The sequence below is a fragment of the Pristiophorus japonicus genome, chromosome 9 (genome assembly GCF_044704955.1).
Source record: "Pristiophorus japonicus isolate sPriJap1 chromosome 9, sPriJap1.hap1, whole genome shotgun sequence".
NCBI classification, from domain to species: Eukaryota; Metazoa; Chordata; class Chondrichthyes; family Pristiophoridae; genus Pristiophorus; species Pristiophorus japonicus.
The window spans coordinates 206,797,373-206,817,684 of record NC_091985.1 but is presented as its reverse complement, the minus strand read 5'-3'; the positions used below and the strand labels follow the sequence as shown (position 1 = coordinate 206,817,684).

The 20,312-nt window shown below is 46.0% G+C and overlaps 1 pseudogene; it reads right to left on the bottom strand.

Annotated features, from left to right (window-relative positions):
* LOC139274086 (zinc finger protein 850-like) overlaps nucleotides 1–20,312 on the bottom strand; it is a 78,192-nt pseudogene that overhangs the window by 24,312 nt on the left and 33,568 nt on the right.

Genomic DNA, 20,312 nt, shown 5'->3' with positions numbered 1-20,312 from the left:
GAACTGATCCAGAATCAATGGAATGTTGGAAAATGACTGTCAATGCATCCGCTATTTCCAAGGTCACCTCCTTAAGTACTCTGGGATGCAGTCCATCAGGCCCTGGGGATTTATCGGCCTTCAATCCCATCAATTTCCCCAACACAATTTCCCGACTAATAAAGATTTCCCTTAGTTCCTCCTCCTTACTAGACCCTCTGACCACTTTTATATCCGGAAGGTTGTTTGTGTCCTCCTTAGTGAATACTGAACCAAAGTACTTGTTCAATTGGTCTGCCATTTCTTTGTTCCCCGTTATGACTTCCCCTGATTCTGACTGCAGGGGACCTACGTTTGTCTTTACTAACCTTTTTCTCTTTACATACCTATAGAAACTTTTGCAAATCGCCTTAATGTTCCCTGCAAGCTTCTTCTCGTACTCCATTTTCCCTGCCCTAATCAAACCGTTTGTCCTCCTCTGCTGAGTTCTAAATTTCTAAATAAAAGCAGGGAAGTCCTGCTACAACTGTACAGGGTATTGGTGAGGCCACACCTGGAGTACTGCGTACAGTTTTGGTCTCCGTATTTAAGGAAGGATATACTTGCATTGGAGGCTGTTCAGAGAAGGTTCATTAGGTTGATTTCGGAGATGAGGGGGTTGACTTATGAAGATAGGTTGAGTAGGTTGGGCCTATACTCATTGGACTCAGAAGAATGAGAGGTGATCTTATTGAAACATATCAGATACTGCAGGAGCTCGACAAGGTGGATGCAGAGAGGATATTTCCACTCGTGGGGGAATCCAGAACTCGGGGCATAGGTTCAGAATAAGAGGTTGCCTATTTAGAACTGAGATGAGGAAGAATTTCTTCTCTCAGTGAGTCATAAATCTATGCAATTCTCTGCCCCAGAGAGCTGTGGAGGCTGGGTCATTGAATATATTTAACGCGGTGATAGAAAGATTTTTGAATAATAATGGAGTGAAGGGTTATGGGGAGCAGGCAGGGAAGTGGAGCTGAGTACATGATCAGATCAGCCATGATCTTATTGAATGACGGAGCAGGGTCGAGGGGTCAAATGGCCTATTCCTGCTCCAATTTCTTATATTCTTATGTTCTTAAAGTGATTAACATACTGGGTTTTGTGTTTAATGATCCCAGGTATGCTACCTATACCTTCCCTGGCTAGCAAGACTAGGAGAGGCAGTCTGGAATGTATTGGGAGCTGGGACTTGTCCATAAGAGTAACCGAAGGTATGAGAGTTGAACTAATCTCGAGTTAGAAAGGAGAAAAGGCCCAAAAGTGGAACAGTCAGTAACAGGACACCAATAGTCTCCTCTTATCTTGGAGATATCAAATATTGACACACTCTGTTATTTTGAAATATCAAAATATTAAACTCCAGACAATTGTAGAGGTTATTAACTTCAGCAAAAACAGCAGAGTCCAACCCCTACAGTCACTTGTGACCTCGCTGGTGTCTCAGCAGGTTGGATGAACAAGTGAATCTCTTCCCACACTCGGAGCAGGTGAATGGCCTTTCCCCAGTGTGAACTCCCTGGTGCATTAGAAGATTGGATGAACTAGTGAATCCCTTCCCACACTCGGAGCAGGTGAACAGCCTCTCCCCACTGTGAACTCGCATGTGTATTAGCAGGGAGGATGACAAAATGAATTCCTTCCCACACTGAGAGCAGGTGAATGGCCTCTCCCCAGTGTGAACTCCCTGGTGTATCACCAGGCTGGATGACAAAGTGAATCCCTTCCCACACTGAGAGCAGATGAACGGCCTCTCCCCGGTGTGAACTCGCTGGTGTGTCATCAGACTGGATGACTGAGTGAATGCTTTCCCACACACGGAGCAGGTGAACGGCCTCTCCCCAGTGTGATCTCACTGATGTCTCAGCAGGGTAGATAACCGAGTGAATCCCTTCCCACACTCAGAGCAACTGAACAGACTCTCTCTGGTGTGACTGTGCCGTTGAATTACCAGCTCAGATGGGGAATTGAATTCCTTTCCACAGTCTCCAAATTTCCACGGTTTCTCCATGGTACGTGTGTCCTTGTGTGTCCCCAGGTTGGATGATCAGTTGAAGCCTCGTCATGTTTACGGTTTCTCCCCGCTGTTAATGGTGCGATGTTTTTTCTGGCTGTATAACTGGTTAAAGCTCTTTCCACAGAAAGTGCACTGGAACACTCTCACTCAGGCCTGTGTGTCTTGGTGCCTTTCCAGTCTCACTGATGTTTGTAACCTGTTCCCAGAGACAGAAGAGACAAATATTTCTCCTTCTACATTCAAAGGCCGATGATATTCAGGTCCTGAGGAATCGAATTGATGTGAAGTTTGGTTTGAGTTTCCCGTCTGCAAATCATCCCCTTCTAATACCCTGTAAAAAGAGATTACAGAACTCATCACTGTAATTACAGGACAGAAATTCAGAACAGTTACTATGGAAGATCCTTTCCTCTCTTGCTCCTCCAAAACTCTAAATTCCCGTCCCATACACACGTTCTCCTCCCTGTGCTGAAATCCAAACACATCACAAGCCTCAAGACAGTTTGTCCTCCGCTCCCAGTTTTCACCACCAACTCTGGCTGCATGCAGTTCTACACAAATACAAAAGCAAAAATAGAAAATGCTGGAAATCTCAGCGCATGAGGCAGTATCTGTGGAGAGAGAAACAGAATTAACATTTCAGGTCGATGACCCTTCGTCAGAACAGGCAATAGTTCGAAATGTAACAGATTCTTAAGGATGTGCTGGGGCCCTGAAAGGAGGAGGGGGAGGGGTTGGAAAGAACAAAAGGGAAGGTCTGTGACAGGGTGGGAGGCAGAAGTGATTTGATTGACAAAGGGGATGATGGCCAAATTGAGAGGGTAATAGCAGAAGTTAGGAAACAAAAAATGAGTCTAGAGAGAATAATTACCTGCTGCCATGGACAACAGAGAGAAGCAATATAAAGAGTGGGGGGGGGGGGGGAGGGGAGATTTTGTAAAAAGAAAAGGACGAGGAAATGGAACAAAATGTGGGCAGAGATTATGGCCTGAAATTGTTTAACTCAATGTTGAGTCCAGAAGGCTGTAAAGTGCCTAAACGAAAGGTGAGTTGCTGTTCCTCGAGCTTGCATTGTGCTTCATTGGAACAGTGTAGGAGGCTGAGGGCGTAGAAGTCAGAGTGGGAGTGGTAACATCGTATTAGTATAGTATTCGGCAGTCCCTTGTATTGGGGATGACCTGCTTCCACACCAAAGAGGTAAAGAGTTCACAGGTGCTTCAATGAGGGACCTGATATTCCAGGTTGCGAACTACATATTGAAGGGTGAAAGATGCCTGTGCGTGGATTATTTTAACGTGGGGTGGCCGTTGCACACCAGCCACCACACGGGCTTGACAGAGCAAGGTCTTGGTCCAGTGGCCAGGGCTAACCAAGACTGCTGGAGACCAGCTCTGCTGCACAGACCTAGTTCACACACAGACTCTTATTGACAATAGATCGCAGTGTGGGCTGGCCCGTGCTGCCCCTGGGCACTCACCTCTTCTGGGTCCCGAACTCTCGCCCCTCCTGGGACCCGATCACCTCACTCTATGATCTACCGCCACTCCTCTGCTGTTTGCCGCCCCTCCTGTTGTACCTGGGCCCCGCCGATGATCCTGCCCACGCTCCAATCGGTGACCTGGGTTCTGGTGACGTTACCCAGTGGCCCTCCTGGAATGGCTCGCACTGCTCCCTGCTCCCTCCCTCCCTCCCCCACAAACAGCAATGTGATAATGTGCTGTCCCTGCCATGGAAGTGTTTAATGGGTCAGCGTAGAAGGAGAGTAATTCTGTATCTAAGCCTTGCTGTACCTACCCTTGGATTGTTTAATGAAATAGAGTCGAGAAATCTGCCCCTGGAAGCTTTTGATGGAATAGTATAGAGGAAGCTTTACACTGTACCTAACCCGTGCTGTACGTGACCTGGGATTGTTTCATGAGACAGTGTAGAGGGAGCTTTATTCTGTATCTATGCCATGCTGTACCTGCCCTGGGAGTATTTGATGGGGCAGTGTAGAGTGAGCTTTATTCTGTATCTAACCAGAACTGTTCTTGTCCTGGGACTGTTTGGAAAAGTGTAGAGCAATCTTTATTCTGTATATGACCTATGCAAAACATGCCTTGTGGGAGTGTAGTGGGGACATTAGTCTATATCTACCAAGTGCTGTCCCTGTCGTGGGAGTGTTTAATGGGTCAGTGTTGAGGGAGATTTATTCTGTATCTAAGCCTTGCTGCACTGACCCTTGGATTGTTTAATGGAATAGTGCAGAGGGAGCTTTACTCCGAATCTAATTCCTGCTGTACCTGACCTGGTAGTATTCGACCGGAAAGTGTGGAGGGACATTTTTGCTGTATGTAACCTGTACTGTACCTGCCCCTGGAAGCTTTGGAATGAATGTTATAGAGGGAGCTTTACTCTGTAGCAAAACCGTGCTGTACCTGCCCTGGGATTGTTTCATGAGACAGTGTAGAGGGAGATATATTCTATATCAATGCCATGCTGTACCTACCCTGGGAGTGTTTGGGATAGTGTAGAGGGATCTTTTCTCTGTATCTAACCCATTCTGTACCTGCCCTGGGAGTGTTTGATGGGACAGTGCAGAGGGAGCTTTTCTCTGTATCTAACCCATGCTGCCTCTGCCCCAGGAGGGAGTAGAGGGAGATTAATTCTGTATGTAAGCCGTGCTGCACCTACCGTTGGATTGTTTTATGGGCTTGAGTCAAGGGAGCTTTCTTCTGAATCTAATCAGTGCTGTGCCTGCCCTGGGAGTGTTTGATGGGACAGTGTAGAAGGAGCTTTTTGCTGTATGTAACCTATGCTGTACTTGCCCCAGTCGTGTTTGAAGGAGGGAGCTTTATTCTATACCGAACCCGTGCTGTCTCTTCTGTGGAGTGGCGAGGGAGCTTTCCTCTGCACCTAACCCGTGCTGTACCTGCCCTGAGAGTGGTGATGATAGATCCACGCTGCATCAAATCCATGCTGCAGGTACCCTGGGAGTGTTAGCTGGGACAGTGTCAGAGGGACAGTACATAAGGAATAGGAGCAGGAGTAGGCCATATGGTGCCTCAAACCTCCTCCGCCATTCAATAAGTTCATGGCTGATCTGATCCTCGGCTCAGCTCCACTTCCCTGCCTGCTCCACATAACCCGTCGCTCCACTATATTTAAAAAATTTGTCTAACTCCACCTTAAATATATTCAATGACCTAGCTTCCACAGCTTCTTGGGGTAGAGAATTCCACAGATTTACAACCATCAGAGAAGAAATTCTTCCTCATCTCCGTTTTAAATGGGTGACCCCTTATTTTGAAACTGTGCCCCCTAGATCTAGATTCCCCCACAAGCGGAAACATCCTCTCTGCATTTACCCTGTCAAGCCTTATATGTTTCAGAATCTTATGTTTCAATAAGATCACCTCTCAGTCTTCTAAACTCCAATGAGTATAGGTCCAACCTTTCTTCATAATTCAACCCCTTCATCTCAGGAATCAACCCAGTGAACCTTCTCTGAACAGCCTCTACTGCAAGTATATCTCTCTGTGAATAAGGAGAACAAAACTCTAGGTGTGGTCTCACCAAAGCCCTGTACAGTTGTAGCAGGACTTCAATACTTTTAAACTCCATCCCCTTGCAGTAAAAGCCAACATTCCATTTGCTTTCTAATTACTTGCTGCACTGGCCATGCTAACATTTTGTGTTTCATGTACAAGGATCCCCAGATCCCTCTTTGCGGCAGCATTTTGTAGTCTCCCTCCATTTAAATAATAATTTGCTTTTTTATTCTTCCTACCAAAGTGGATAACCTCGCATTTTCCCACATTATACTTCATCTGCCAAATTTTTGCCCATTCACTTAACCTATCTATATCCTTATAGATTATGTGTCCTCCTCACAACTTGCTTTCCCACCTAGCTTTGTATCATCAGCAAATTTGGCTACATTACACACTGTATCTACATTCAAGTCATTAATATAGATTGTAAATAGTTGAGGCCCCAGCACTGATCCCTGTGGCACCCCAGAGTATAATGTAGGAAAATGTGAGGTTATCCACGTTAGCAGAAAAAGTAGTGTAATATAAATAGAGACAGGGTGTAGTGTAATATAAACAGGAACAGGGTCTAGTGTGGGAATAACATGGGGATTCTAACCCTGGGACTGTACATGGGATTCTAACTCTGGGACTGTACATGGGGATTACAACCCTGGGACTGTACATGGGGATTCAAACCCTGGTCTGTACATGGGGATTCTAATCCTGGGACTGTACATGGGGATTCCAAAACTGGTCTGTACATGGGGACTCTAACCCTGGGACTGTCCAGAGGGATTCCAATCCTGGGACTGTACATGGGGATTTCAACCTGGGACTGTACATGGGAATTCTAACTCTGGGACTGTACATGGCGATTCTAATCCTGGGACTGTACATGGGGATTCCAACCTGGAACTGTACATGAAGATTCTAACCCTGGGTCTGTAAACGGGGATTCCAACCCTGGGTCTGTACATGGGGATTCTAACCCTGGGACTGTACATGGGGATTCCAACCCTGGAGTGTACAAGGGTCCCAGCTCCGGAGTTTTTCTGTTGAAATTGCGTGGGATGCAAACTATAAACTCAGCACTGACCGGCGACTTTAGTCCAGATGGTGAAAAATCCGAGGTGTGGCGAGTGAGAAAATACCTGGGGCATTTTCTTTACTTTCCCGGGTACTCGGACCCCGTTGGAACAGACACAGAAGCCCCGCCCATTTATTGTTCTGCGTTTAAGTGGCCGCATATGCGCTTTGCTGCTCACTGAGTCAAGATGGGAGAGCACTGAACCTGCCTTCCTGCACAAAGATGGCATCCGTTAGACTTGGCCTCTGACCGGGAGAAAGCCCCGAGCTGCAAACGCGGGACCTTCTGGTTAATATTCCGGGCTTGCGGCGTGCACCAGTTGTTTATGAAACCTTCGCGCCCACCCGCGGCTCCGTTACTCCCCTCCGCCCCGTTGAATTTTACCTTGTGTCTGGAGTCGATCACAATGCAGACAACTGCACCGACCTGTGCTCCGCCATTACATGCACGACGCATACTCCAGTCCCAGGTGGGGCCTGCGCATGCGCACTGAACTCCTGTAGTCTGGATGCGCCACATTTTCCCCCGCGGCGAATGCTGGGTAAATGACCCACCATTGAAAGACGACGTTGGTGAATATAACTGGGCTTAATGTTGTTACATTGAGCAGTGAACCATGTTCATTCTGACAGTTAGAGTTTGTTTTATAAGAACATAAGAAATAGGAGCAGGAGTAGGCCATTTTACCCCATCGAGCCTGCACTGCCATTCAATAATATTATGGCTGATCTGACCATGGACTCAGCTCCACTTTCCTTCCCGCTCCCCATAACCCTTTACTCCTTTATCGCTCAAAAATATATCTATCTCCGCCTTTTCAGGTTGGAAATCGGTGGTTAGTGGTATGCCACAAGGATTCGTGCTGGGACCACAACTGTTTACAATATACATAGATGACCTGGAAGAGGGGACAGAGTGTAGTGTAACAAAATTTGCAGGTGACACAAAGATTAGTATGAAAGCGGGTTGGGTAGGGGACACAGAGAGGCTGCAAAGAGATTTAGATAGATTAAGCGAATGGGCTAAGGTTTGGCAGATGGAATACAATGTCGGAAAATGTGAGGTCATCCACCTTGGGGAAAAAAAACAGTAAAACGGAATATTATTTGAATGGAGAGAAATTACAACATGCTGCGGTGCAGAGGGACCTGGGGGTCCTTGTGCATAAATCCCAAAAAGTTAGTTTGCAGGTGCAGCAGGTAATCAGGAAGGCAAATGTAATTTTGGCCTTCATTGCGAGAGGGATGGAGGACAAAAGCAGGGAGGTCCTGCTGCAGCTGTACAGGGTATTGGTGAGGCCGCACCTGGAGTACTGCGTGCAGTTTTGGTCACCTTACTTAAGGAAGGATATACTAGCTTTGGAGGGGGTACAGAGACGATTCACTTGGCTGATTCTGGAGATGAGGGGGTTACCTTATGATGATAGATTGAGTAGACTGGGTTTTTACTCGTTGGAGTTCAGAAGGATGATGGGTGATCTAATAGAAACATTTAAAATAATGAAAGGGATAGACAAGATAGAGGCAGGGAGGTTGTTTCCACTGGTCGGGGAGACTAGAACTAGGGGGCACAGCCTCAAAATACGGGGGAGCCAATTTAAAACTGAGTTGAGAAGGACTTTCTTCTCCCAGAGGGTTGTGAATCTGTGGAATTCTCTGCCCAAGGAATCAGTTGAGGCTAGCTCATTGAATGTATTCAAATCACAGATAGATAGATTTTTAACCAATAAGGGAATTAAGGGTTATGGGGAGCGGGCGGGTAAGTGGAGCTGAGGCCAGATCAGCCATGATCTTATTGAATGGCGGAGTAGGCTCGAGGGGCTAGATGGCCTACTCCTGTTCCTAATTCTTATGTTCTTATGTTCTTAAATATATTCAATGACCCAGCCTCCACAGCTCTCTGGGGCAGATATTTTCATAGATTTACAATCCTCTGAGAGAAGACATTTCTCCCCATTTCCGTTTTAAATGGGTGGCCCCTTAGTCTAAGACTATGTCCCCTAGTTTTAATTTCCTCTATGAGTGGAAATATCCTCTCTGCATCCACCTTATCGATCCACCTCAGTATCTTATAAGTTTCAATAAGATCACCTCTTATTCTTCTGAACTCCAATGTGTATAGGTCCAATCTACTCACCCTATCCTCATAAGTCAACCCGCTCATCTCTGGAATCAATATCGTGAACCTTTTCTGAACAGCCACCAATGCAAATATATCCTTCCTTAAATACGGAGACTAAAACTGTATGCAGTACTCCAGGTGTGGCCTCACCAATACCCTGTTCAGTTGCAGCAGGACTTCTCTGCTTTTATACACTGTCCCCTTTGCAATAAAGGCCAACATTCCATTTTCTGCTGATCTTACCCCATACCAGAATCGCAGATTAATATTCTGCATAAATATTGAATAAATCAGCTTTGTTTCAAACACAGTCTGTCAAATATTTGATTTATCCATGATCAGAGGAGACTTATTGATTGTATGTTACTGACTGTTCCATTTTGGGTCTTTTCTTACTCTAGATTATTTCAGTTTTTCTCAAGTTCACCTTCGACCGCATCTAACCCAAAGCTTGTTCCGTTTGAGTACATGGCTGTGGTTGTCACTGACTCAACTAGAGTGTTTCACATTACACTGAACTGAAGTTCATTTGAACCACCCCTTTATCGAATTGTCTTGCATAAGATTTGAAATCCTTTATATTCTGTATTATTTAACCATTTTTGGATCCGATTTAATGGAGGTTCTTCAGACTGGAGGGATGTATACAGTGATGTCTCCCAGGGCCAGTGTTGGGACCAGTGCTCTTTTCAATATAGAGAAATGATCTGAGCTTGGGTATATGGGGCACAAGATCAAGTTCTCCAGATTATCCCAAAAAGGGACCATGGCCAACTGTGAAAGGACTGTAAGTGAGTTCAGTGTGAATACACTGGTTATTAAATGGGACAGGTGATGTCAAATGAAATTTAACATAGAGGATACAATTTGGGAGGAAGAAAAATATAGGAAATATTCATTAAATGGTAAAAATTTTAAAAGAGAAGAGGAGTAGAATAAGAAAGAGGGGTGAGATTCTAGCAAATATCTTGCCTTATTTATTGGCAATTTCAAGAGTCTAGTGTCAGAAGTTTTAATATCTTATTAAGAAATATAAGATGAGCAGATTATCTGTCTTCTACCGTACCTTATATTGATTCATCAATCAGAGCAAACATGCAAGTCCCGTCTGTCCACAGTAAATGACACGGGACCATCCCACTGGATGGAACCTCGGGTGCCCTAAGCTTGATCTCCGATGTCTCCAGTCCAACTGCCCCCTTACATCAGTCTCCCCTCACTTTTATACCCTGCAGTGATCCATCTCTGGCACCTGACTCTTTGTCTTCTCTGCTGAATTTTGGCAGGAAGCTGGGAAAAGACAGTTGGAACTTCTCTAATCTGCGATTTACAAGGACACTTTCCCTGGTTCCCAGCAATTACTTTTCTTCAGTAATTTTCTCATTATCCTTAAACTACCCAGCCAACTGTTAATTGTGTTATTTCTTATAGTTTCACAATTATAGGTATAAACATCTCACATTACAATATGCTCTGATGAAGCTACCTTTCACACTAGTGCCTTCCTTTTCCTCAACAATGGATTCCCCTCCACTGTGGTTAACATGGCCCTCCACCATGTTTGCAAGCGAACGGACGTTCTGGACGGAGATGCGGAGAGGATCAGCAATGGCTGCCCCACAGGGTCTGTGCTGGGGGGAGCGTGGGAAGGGGGGAGATGGACGGGGAGGAGATTGGCACGATTAGCCCCCAGTAGGCCCGCTGGTGAGAATGTCGGCGAGAGGGTAGGATGGGACTGTGCAGGTTGCTGCTCCTGAGGAGGCAGCAACGAGTGCCTTGATGGGCCCTTCGGAGGATGACAAGAGAGGCACAGAGAGAAGCTGCAGGCTTGTCTAGGAGGGAGTGAAGCCTGCAACAGCGGCAGGTGAGTAGGAAGGTTGAAGAGTAATGAAGGATTGGGGTAGGAATTTGGGAGGGCAGATTATCCGAGAGAGAGGAGATGAAAGAAGGTGCGACGATAGGAGAGAGCAGTCAGGCAGAGATAGAGAGAAAAGGAAAAGGGGGAAAAGTGGAAAAGTATTGAATGATCCGGGCCCGAGCAGTAGCCAAAGTGCGCACGTGAATGGACACAGGGGGGAAAGCTCAGGTTACATCGGCCTGGTTACATGTGATAATTAATGGGATACATAATTCCTGACAGCAGGTTGGAGACAATAGTGGGGAGACCAGGGTCAAAGTCCGAGGTCCCATGGAGGGACAAAGCTGATGGAAGCAGGATGGGGCCGGCATGGAGACAGGTGTAGTAGGCGAGTGAAGTCCAGAGGCTATTTGAAAGACAGAGAGTTCGTGGATGGAGGTTGTTGCCGTAGGAATGAGAGTCGGTGGCGGTAAAGGAAGCTGATGGCGAAATAGACGCAAGTTGCAGGTCACCATAGATTAAAGTGACGGAGAAAAAGTAAAACCACAAGCCAGCGAGCAGCAAAGCTGGAAACCGGTAGAACGAGTCACTGGACAGCAAGTGAAACAGCAGGTGTTAGCTATAGGCCAACAACGCTGAAAAACCACTGGAACCAGTTCAGCAGATAGACAGCCGCAGTTTCAATATTTTTAAACTTTTTCTTAGCAGCAGAGAAAGAGACGAAGCAGATAAATCTTACAGTGTAATCCAATGTAGTCCATTGCAGACATGTAATCTAAATGTCCGCTGAAGTCCAGGAGATCGGAAACCGATGTGTGAAATGAATTCAGCAGCTGAAGACATTGAAGCGACTCAATAGCAGAGCAGAGACACAGCCGCTGAGTCACACAGTGTGGTCAGTAGAACAGCGTCGCCCTGTTGGCGAGGAATCCAGGTAATAGAATCAAGTTTCAGCAGAGTTCCAGCAGGTGAACGAGCTCAGTGAGAACAGAGACACGCTGGGTCGGGGGATCGGCGGCGCACTCAGCAGGGACAGCTTTAAACCTGTAGTTTGGGCTGAAATGCCTTCACCATCAGAGCCAGGGTATCTTAAGCAATGGGAGAAAGGAGATTGGGGGAAGAAAGGGCAAAGGATGGCAATGGATGACCAAGGATACAGTTGAAGAGAAGAGCAGCTCAGTAAGGAGTTGTCAGTCCTGGAGACATCGTGAATCCAATATTAACCAACCCCACAGTCACTGACACCAATCTCCTCCTGTCTGATACAAACCAATCACAGTCACTGACACCAATCTCCTCCTGTCTGATACAAACCAATCACAGTCACTGACACTAATCTCCTCCTGTCTGATACAAACCAATCACAGTCACTGACACCAATCTCCTCCTGTCTGATACAAACCAATCACAGTCACTGACACCAATCTCCTCCTGTCTGATACAAACCAATCACAGTCACTGACACCAATCTCCTCCTGTCTGATACAAACCAATCACAGTCACTGACACCAATCTCCTCCTGTCTGATACAAACCAATCACAGTCACTGACACCAATCTCCTCCTGTCTGATACAAACCAATCACAGTCACTGACACCAATCTCCTCCTGTCTGATACAAACCAATCACAGTCACTGACACTAATCTCCTCCTGTCTGATACAAACCAATCACAGTCACTGACACCAATCTCCTCCTGTCTGATACAAACCAATCACAGTCACTGACACCAATCTCCTCCTGTCTGATACAAACCAATCACAGTCACTGACACCAATCTCCTCCTGTCTGATACAAACCAATCACAGTCACTGACACCAATCTCCTCCTGTCTGATACAAACCAATCACAGTCACTGACACCAATCTCCTCCTGTCTGATATAAACCAACCCCACAAGCCCAGAAAGATTAAACTCAGACCATTTTTCTGACTGGGCTTGTCTCCATTCCCGTGCCGAGAGGATTGCTGTACCAGCCGGAGGGGCAACATTCTCCACCAATTCCCATTCCCCTTCTTTCTGGTGGATAATGGAGGTGTCAGTGTGTAATGTGCAAGTCAGTAAGAATTGCCAACGATGATTAATCAGCACTTTCTAATTGGAGATGTTAATCAGTGGAACCTTTCAGACAGTGAATTGTAGATTTTGTCCCAAACATCAATTTAGGATTGAAGTAATGGTTCAAAATTTTATTGTAAACTAATTTCGGATGAGAGTCCTTGAATTAAGGGGAAAGATCACAGACAGCGGTAGTGGGGAAAATGTTGGAATCAATTATTAAAGATGTAATAGCAGTGCATTTGGAAAGCAGTGACAGGATCGGTCCAAGTCAGCACAGATATATGAAAGGGAAATCATGCTTGACAAATCTTCTAAAATTTTTTGAGGAAGTAACTAGTAGAGTGGACAAGGGAGAACTAGTGGATGTGGTGTATTTGGACTTTCAAAAGGCTTTTGACAAGGTCCCACACAAGAAATTAGTGTGCAAAATTAAAGCACATAATATTGGGGGTAATGTACTGACGTGGATAGAGAACTGGTTGGCAGACAGGAAGCAAAGAGTAGGAATAATCGGGTCCTTTTCAGCATGGCAGGCAGTGACTAATGGGGTACCGCAAGGTTCAGTGTTGGGCCCCCAGCTATTTACAATATACATTAATGATTTTGACGAAGGAATTGAGTGTAATATCTCCAAGTTTGCAGATGACATTCAGCTGGGTGGTAGTGTGAGCTGTGAGGAGGATGCTAAGAGGCTGCAGGGTGACTTGGACAGGTTAGGTGAGTGGGCAAATGAATGGCAGATGCAGTATAATGTGGATAAATGTGAGGTTATCCACTTTGGTGGCAAAAACAGGGAGGTGGAATATTATCTGAATGGTGACAGATTAGGAAAGGGGGAGGTGCAACGAGACCTGGATGTCATGGTACTTCAGTCATTGAAAGTTGGCATACAGGTACAGCAGGCGGTGAAGAAGGCAAATGACATGTTCGCTTTCATAGCGAGAGGATTTGAGCATAGGACCAGGGAGGTCTTACTGCAGTTGTACAGGGCCTTGGTGAGACCTCACCTGGAATATTGTGTTCAGTTTCGGTCTCCTAATCTGAGGAAGGACGTTCTTGCTATTGAGGGAGTGCAGCCAAGGTTCACCAGACTCATTCCCGGGATGACGGAACTGACATATGAGGAGAGACTGGATCGACTGGGCCTGTATGCACTGGAGTTTAGAAGGATAAGAGGGGATCTCATAGAAACATATAAAATTCTGACGGGACTGGACAGGTTAGATGCAGGAAGAATGTTCCCGATGTGGGGGAAGTCCAGAACCAGGGGACACAGTCTGAGGATAAGGGGTAAGCCATTTAGGACCGAGATGAAGAGAAACTTCTTCACTCAGAAAGTTATTAACTTGTGGAATTCTCTACCGCAGAGAGTTTTTGATGTCAGTTCATTGGATATATTCAAGAGGGAGTTAGATATGGCCCTTATGGCTAAAGGGATCAAGGGGTCTGGAGAGAAAGCAGGAAAGGGGTACTGAGGTGATGATCAGCATGATCTTATTGCATGGTGGTGCAGGCTCGAAGGGCTGAATGGCCTACTCCTGCACCTATTTTCTATGTTTCTATGTCAGCACCTTCAGGGGAGGAGAGGGAGAGGAACCAGTGAGTGTAGAACTGAACCCAGCCAGAGTCAGCACCTTCAGGGGAGGAGAGGGAGGGGAACCAGTGAGTGTAGAACTGAACCCAGCCAGAGTCAGCACCTTCAGGGGAGGAGAGGGAGGGGAACCAGTGAGTGTAGAACTGAACCCAGCCAGAGTCAGCACCTTCAGGGGAGGAGAGGGTGTGGAACCAGTGAGTGTAGAACTGAACCCAGCCAGAGTCAGACATTAGTGAACAGTTGGGTCTTTACGACAATCCGTGGTCACTTTGTTGTAATGCTGGCCCCACAAATTAACAGATTCATCAAGTTCAAATTAACCTGTCTCTTGGGTTCTCTCTCACACTCCCTTTTTCCTGGTTTAAATTAATTTTACAGTGTATTAGAAGGGGAGGATTTGCAGATGGGAAACTCAAATTGCACACCACATCATGGTCTGACAGAGTCACTTGATTCATCGGGACCTGAATATCATCGGCCTTTCAATATGGAAACAAAAAGCACCATTGACAGTGGGGAGAAATTGTACACGTGTTCTTTTTGTGGACGAGGCTTCAGCCATCCAGCCAGCTGAGACACCAGCGAGTTCACACTGGGGAGAGGCCATTCACTTGCTCCGAGTGTGGGAAGGGATTCACTCAGTCTTCAATCCTGCTGACACACCAGCGACTTCACAAGTGACTGCTGGGATTGAATTCTGCTGTTATTGCTGCTGTTAATCACACCCAGGATTGAACCATGTTCATTCTGACAGTTGGGGTTTGTTTCTGCTGATGTTAACTCCTATAACTGGACTGGAATTTAATATTCTGGATGAATGGGAAATAAATCAACTTTGCTTTTAACACATTGCTGTGGATTTTTGTCTTTCCCACCTGAGTGTTTAGCATCACCTGGTGAGCTCAGAGAGGACAATCTGGGGGTAGGATCGTACAGGGAGGTGAACAGAACTTCAACCTGGACACAGTCCTTCAGGGCCACACTGAGAGGGGCAAACGGCATTTTAGTCTTTCTCATCTCTCTGCACTGACAGCAAAGTCGCCGTGCAGGTTAATATTGAGCTGTGTAAGAAATGTGTCCCAGCCGTCTCTTCCATGGTTCAGAGCTCCTGGGCACAGAACAGAAGTCATCTTTAGAAATGAACCCCAGTGCTTTGTTTACTTTTTTCATGGTCTTATTAACTCGCGTCACTACTTTTAGTGATTTAAGTATCTGTACACTTCGATCCCTTTGGTCCTCGGCCCCATTTAGACTCTTATTTCCCAAATAGAATGTGGCCTCCTTATTCTTCCTACCAAAGCACACCACCTCACACTGATCTATACTGAAATTCATTTGCCAATTACACACGCATTCTGCAAACTTATTAACGTCTTGCATTTTGTCACAGTCTTCCTCAGTATTAACTCTATCTCCCAATTTGTGTCATCTAAAAATTTGGAAATTGTACTTCTGATTCCTGAGTCGAAATCTTTTATGTAAATGGTGAACAGTGGCCCCAGCACCGATCCCTGTGGTACACCACTGCCCACCTATTGTTAGAACAGTGGTCCCAGCACCGATCCCTGTGGTACACCACCTCCCACTTATTGCCAGAACAGTGGTCCCAGCACCGATCCCTGTGGAACACCACCTCCCACCTATTACTAGAACAGTGGTCCCAGCACCGATCCCTGTGGAACACCACCTCCCACCTATTGCCAGAACAGTGGTCCCAGCACTGATCCCTGTGGAACACCACTTCCCACCTATTGCCAGAACAGTGGTCCCAGCACTGATTCCTGTGGAACACCACTTCCCACCTTTTGCCAGTCTGAATAGCTACTCTTAACCCCTACTCTCTCTTTCCTGTTTTGTAACCAGCTTGCTATCCACAACAATATGTAAGATCTACAAGATGATCAAAGTCAGGCCGCGTGGAGTGAAGGGCCAGGCAGCAGAGTGGATGAAAAAATGCTTGCAAAATGGAAATCATTTGTTGGAGTTGAGGGTAGTTTGTTGCCATATTTCCATCCATTCTGTTACCTGACCTTTGACTCCACACGACCTGACCATGATCATTTTGTAAGACCGTACATACTGCAGACACAGTGCACTAGTGGTGAGAGGGGGTGGAGATTGAGTCCTGTGGCAGGGGCATTGATGAAGTGGATTTCTCTGAGTTTTGAGGCAGCGCTGGTGGCATTTTTCACCACTTTCCAGTTTTTAAAATAATCTTATTGCCAGTTTATTAAAGCCATTAAAAGCCTCTCCGATAGGTCGTACAATACAATGCGGCCTCATAGCTTTCCATCAGAGTTAGAATTACAGTTAGAAAGCATTTAGTGACTGAGCCAGATTGGGCCGGGCGTAAGTTGCGAGTTAGTGATGGAAAAGTGGCGGCCAGCGTACTTGGCTCCAGGACTAAGAACCCGGGCACTCAGGTCTCTGTGACATTGATTGATGAATTTTGTTCATTGCCCAGTCTCAATCGCAATGGTGGGTCATCTTGCTGTCGTGCGGAGGCGGGGGTCCCCAATGGAAGGCTCTCCACGCAGGGTACATAAGAACATAACAGATAGGAGCCAGAGTAAGTCATTTGGCCCTTCGGATCTGCTCCGCCATTCAAGAAGATAATGGCTGATTTTCTACCTAAACTCCATCTTCCTTTACTATCCCCATAGCTCTTAATTCCCTTAGTTCCCCAAAAATGATCATCATCTGTCTTGAATCTACTCAACGGCAGAGCACCTACAGCTCTCTGGAGTAGAGATTTCCAAAGATTCACCACCCTCTGAATAAGAAAATGTCTCCTCTTCTCTGTCCTAAATGTCTGACCCCTTATTCTGCAGCGTGGATGAGCACGCAAATCGATTTCCGCACACAGAGCAGGTGAACGGCCTCTCTCCAGTGTGAACTCACTGGTGTGTCAGCAGCGTGGATAAGCAAGCAAATCCCTTCCCACACATGGGGCAGATAAATGGCCTCCCCCAGTGTGAGTGCATTGTTGTGCAATGAGGGTGATGCCTGAACCTCTTCCCACAGTGAGAGCAACTGAACTGTTTCTCGTCAGTGTGAACTCGCTGGTGTTGAATCAGATCCACAGTGCTTTTAAAGCAGTTCGCACCATCGGATTATTTAAAAGATCTCTCATCAGTGTGAACCTATTGGTGTTTCAGAAGGTGTGATGAATTAGTGACTCCCTTCCCACACATGGAACAGGTGAACAACCTCTCCCCAGTGTGCCTGTAGCGATGAGTTTCCAGCTCAGACGGGTAACTAAATTCCTTCCCACAGTCCACACATTCCCACGGTTTCTCCGTGGTGCGGGTGTCCTTGTGTCTCTCCAATTTGGATGATCATTTGAAGCCTCGTCTACAGACAGAACACGTGTACGGTTTCTCCCCACTGTGAATGGTGCAATGTTTTTTCAGGCTGTGTAACTGGTTAAAGCTCTTTCCACAGTCAGTGCACTGGAACACTCTCACTCGGGTTTGTGTCTCGATCCTTTTCCAGTCACAGTGATGTTTGAAATCTGTTCCCACTGACAGAACAGACAAACATTTCTCCTTCCACATTCAAAGGCCAATGATATTCAGGTGGTGATGAAGTGAGTGACTCTGTCAGATCTTGACTATATGTTTGGTTTGAGTTTCCTGTCTGCAAATCCTCCCCTTCTAATACACTGTAAAAGGAGTTTTTAAAAATCATCACTGTAAGTACAGGATGAAAATTCAGAAGAGGCAATTCTAGTTTCAATGGAACATTCTTTCCTCTCTTGTTTCCCCCAAATCTGTAAATCTCTGTTCCACGCTCTCCCTCCTCCCTGTGCTTAAGTCTAAATCCATTGCACCATCTCCAACATTTTCCCTTTTGGTCGACTTCTCTCCTCCTCTGAAGGTGCTGACACTGTCTGGGTTCAGTTCTACACTCACTGGTTCCCCATTCCTCTACTCCCCTGAAGGTGCTGACTCTGGTTGGGTTCAGTTCTATACTCACTGGTTCCCCTCCCTCTCCTCCCCTGAAGGTGCTGACTTTGGCTGGGTTCAGTTCTACACTCACTGGTTCCCCTCCCTCTCCCTCCCCTGAAGGTGCTGACTCTGGCTGGGTTCAGTTCTACACTCACTGGTTCCCCTCCCTCTCCCTCCCCTGAAGGTGCTGACTCTGGCTGGGTTCAGTTCTACACTCACTGGTTCCCCACCTTTTGTGAAATGCTTTGGGCACTTTATTAAACATACACCCAGCAGAAGCACATTAATCTAATGGGAGATCACTGACACACGATCAGCCAGTGGTGTGGAGCCTCCTGAGAGTTTGGCACCATTACAGCCAGTACTTACAGGAGCTGGGACACGGGAAGAGTCCCATTAAAATCACTGGTCATTTGTTAACTAAAATAGTAATTTTGCCTTAATTTACAGACTCTCCCTGACCAGTCCCCATTTCTCCTCCATTTACAGATGCTCCTTGACCAGTCCCCATTTCTCCATTTACAGACACTCCCTGACCAGTCCCCATTTCTCCTCCATTTACAGACATAGAAACATAGAAACATAGAAAATAGGTGGTGAGCCAGTAGGTCGAACCAATCAGAGCATGTGAGGGGCGGGGCTTGTGACACCCAGTGGGCAGTGCTGAGCCCAGATCTCCCTCATTGGATGAAACTCTGCCCCATTGTTGAAGCTGATTTCTCTCAAACTCCAGGAGGAAACTGGATCTTTCTGTTGTGGCTTTAAACAGATGGAACCCTGTGAGCTGGAGCAAATATTGCAGCATTTGTTTGTGAAATAGATTGATTCAGGACAGACAGCAGGGATTCAGGAAATAACACAGTGCAGTGAGAAAGGAAATACAGTGGATGTTGTGTCGATGGATTGTCAAAAGGTGTTTGATAAGGTGCCGAACAGGAGGCTTGTTTATCAGATTAAGGCTCACAGTATTAAAGGGAGTGGGGCAGTGTGGATAGGAATTTGGGTAAAGAGCAGAAAACAGAGAGTAGTGGTTAATGGATGTTCTTCAGACTGGAGGGATGTAAACAGTGGTGTTCCCAGGGTAAGTGTGGGGACCAATGCTCTGCTCAATGTAGAGAAATGATCTGGGCTTGGGTATATGGGGTACACGATCAAAATCTCCACGGAACATCAAAAAGGGCCCATGGCCAACTATGAAGAGGACTTTAAGTGCCTTCATTGTCAATACACCGGTTAGTAATTGGGGCAGGTAGATGTGAAATGAGATTTATGCAGAGAAATTTGCTGTGATAGATGTTGCGAGGAAGAAAAAGGGAGGAAATGTACATTAAATGGTAAAACTTTGAATGGAGTAGAGGAGCAGAGAGATTTAGGGTTGTAAGATTCTAACTAATTCCTTGTCTTATTGAGGATCGAGAGTCTAGATTTAGAACATACAAACATAAGAAATAGGAGAAGGAATAGGGCATCTGGCTCCTCGAGCCTGCTCTGCCATTCAATAAGATCATGGCTGATCTGATCCTGGCCTCAACTCCACTTTCTCGCCCGCTCCCCATAACCCTTCACTCCCTTATCTTTCAAAACTCTGTCTATCTCCACCTTAAATATATTCAATGATTATTATTAGCAACTTTAATCTTTTAAATATAATTTGGCCAGATTTTCTGTGCTCTGCCATATCGGAGTAAACATGCAAGTTCCGCATGTCCACAGTAACTGACATTAGGTCAGCCCGCTGGATGGAACCTCGGTCACCCTGAGGTTGATCTCCGGTGTCTCCAGTCCAGACTGCCCCCTTACATCAGTCTCCCCTCACTTTTATACCCTGCAGTGATCATCTCTGACACCAGACTCTTCTTTGTCTTCTCTGCTGGGTTTGGGCAGGAAGCTGGGAAAAGACAGCTGGAACTTCTCTAATCTGTGATTTACAAGGACACTTTCCCTAGTTCCCAGCAGTTACTTTTCTTCAGTAATTTTCTCATTATCACTAAACTCCCCTGCCTGCTGTTAGTTGTTATTTCTTATAGTTTCACAATTCTAGGTATAAACATCACACATTATAATCTAATCTATTGTGTTACTCACTCTGGTT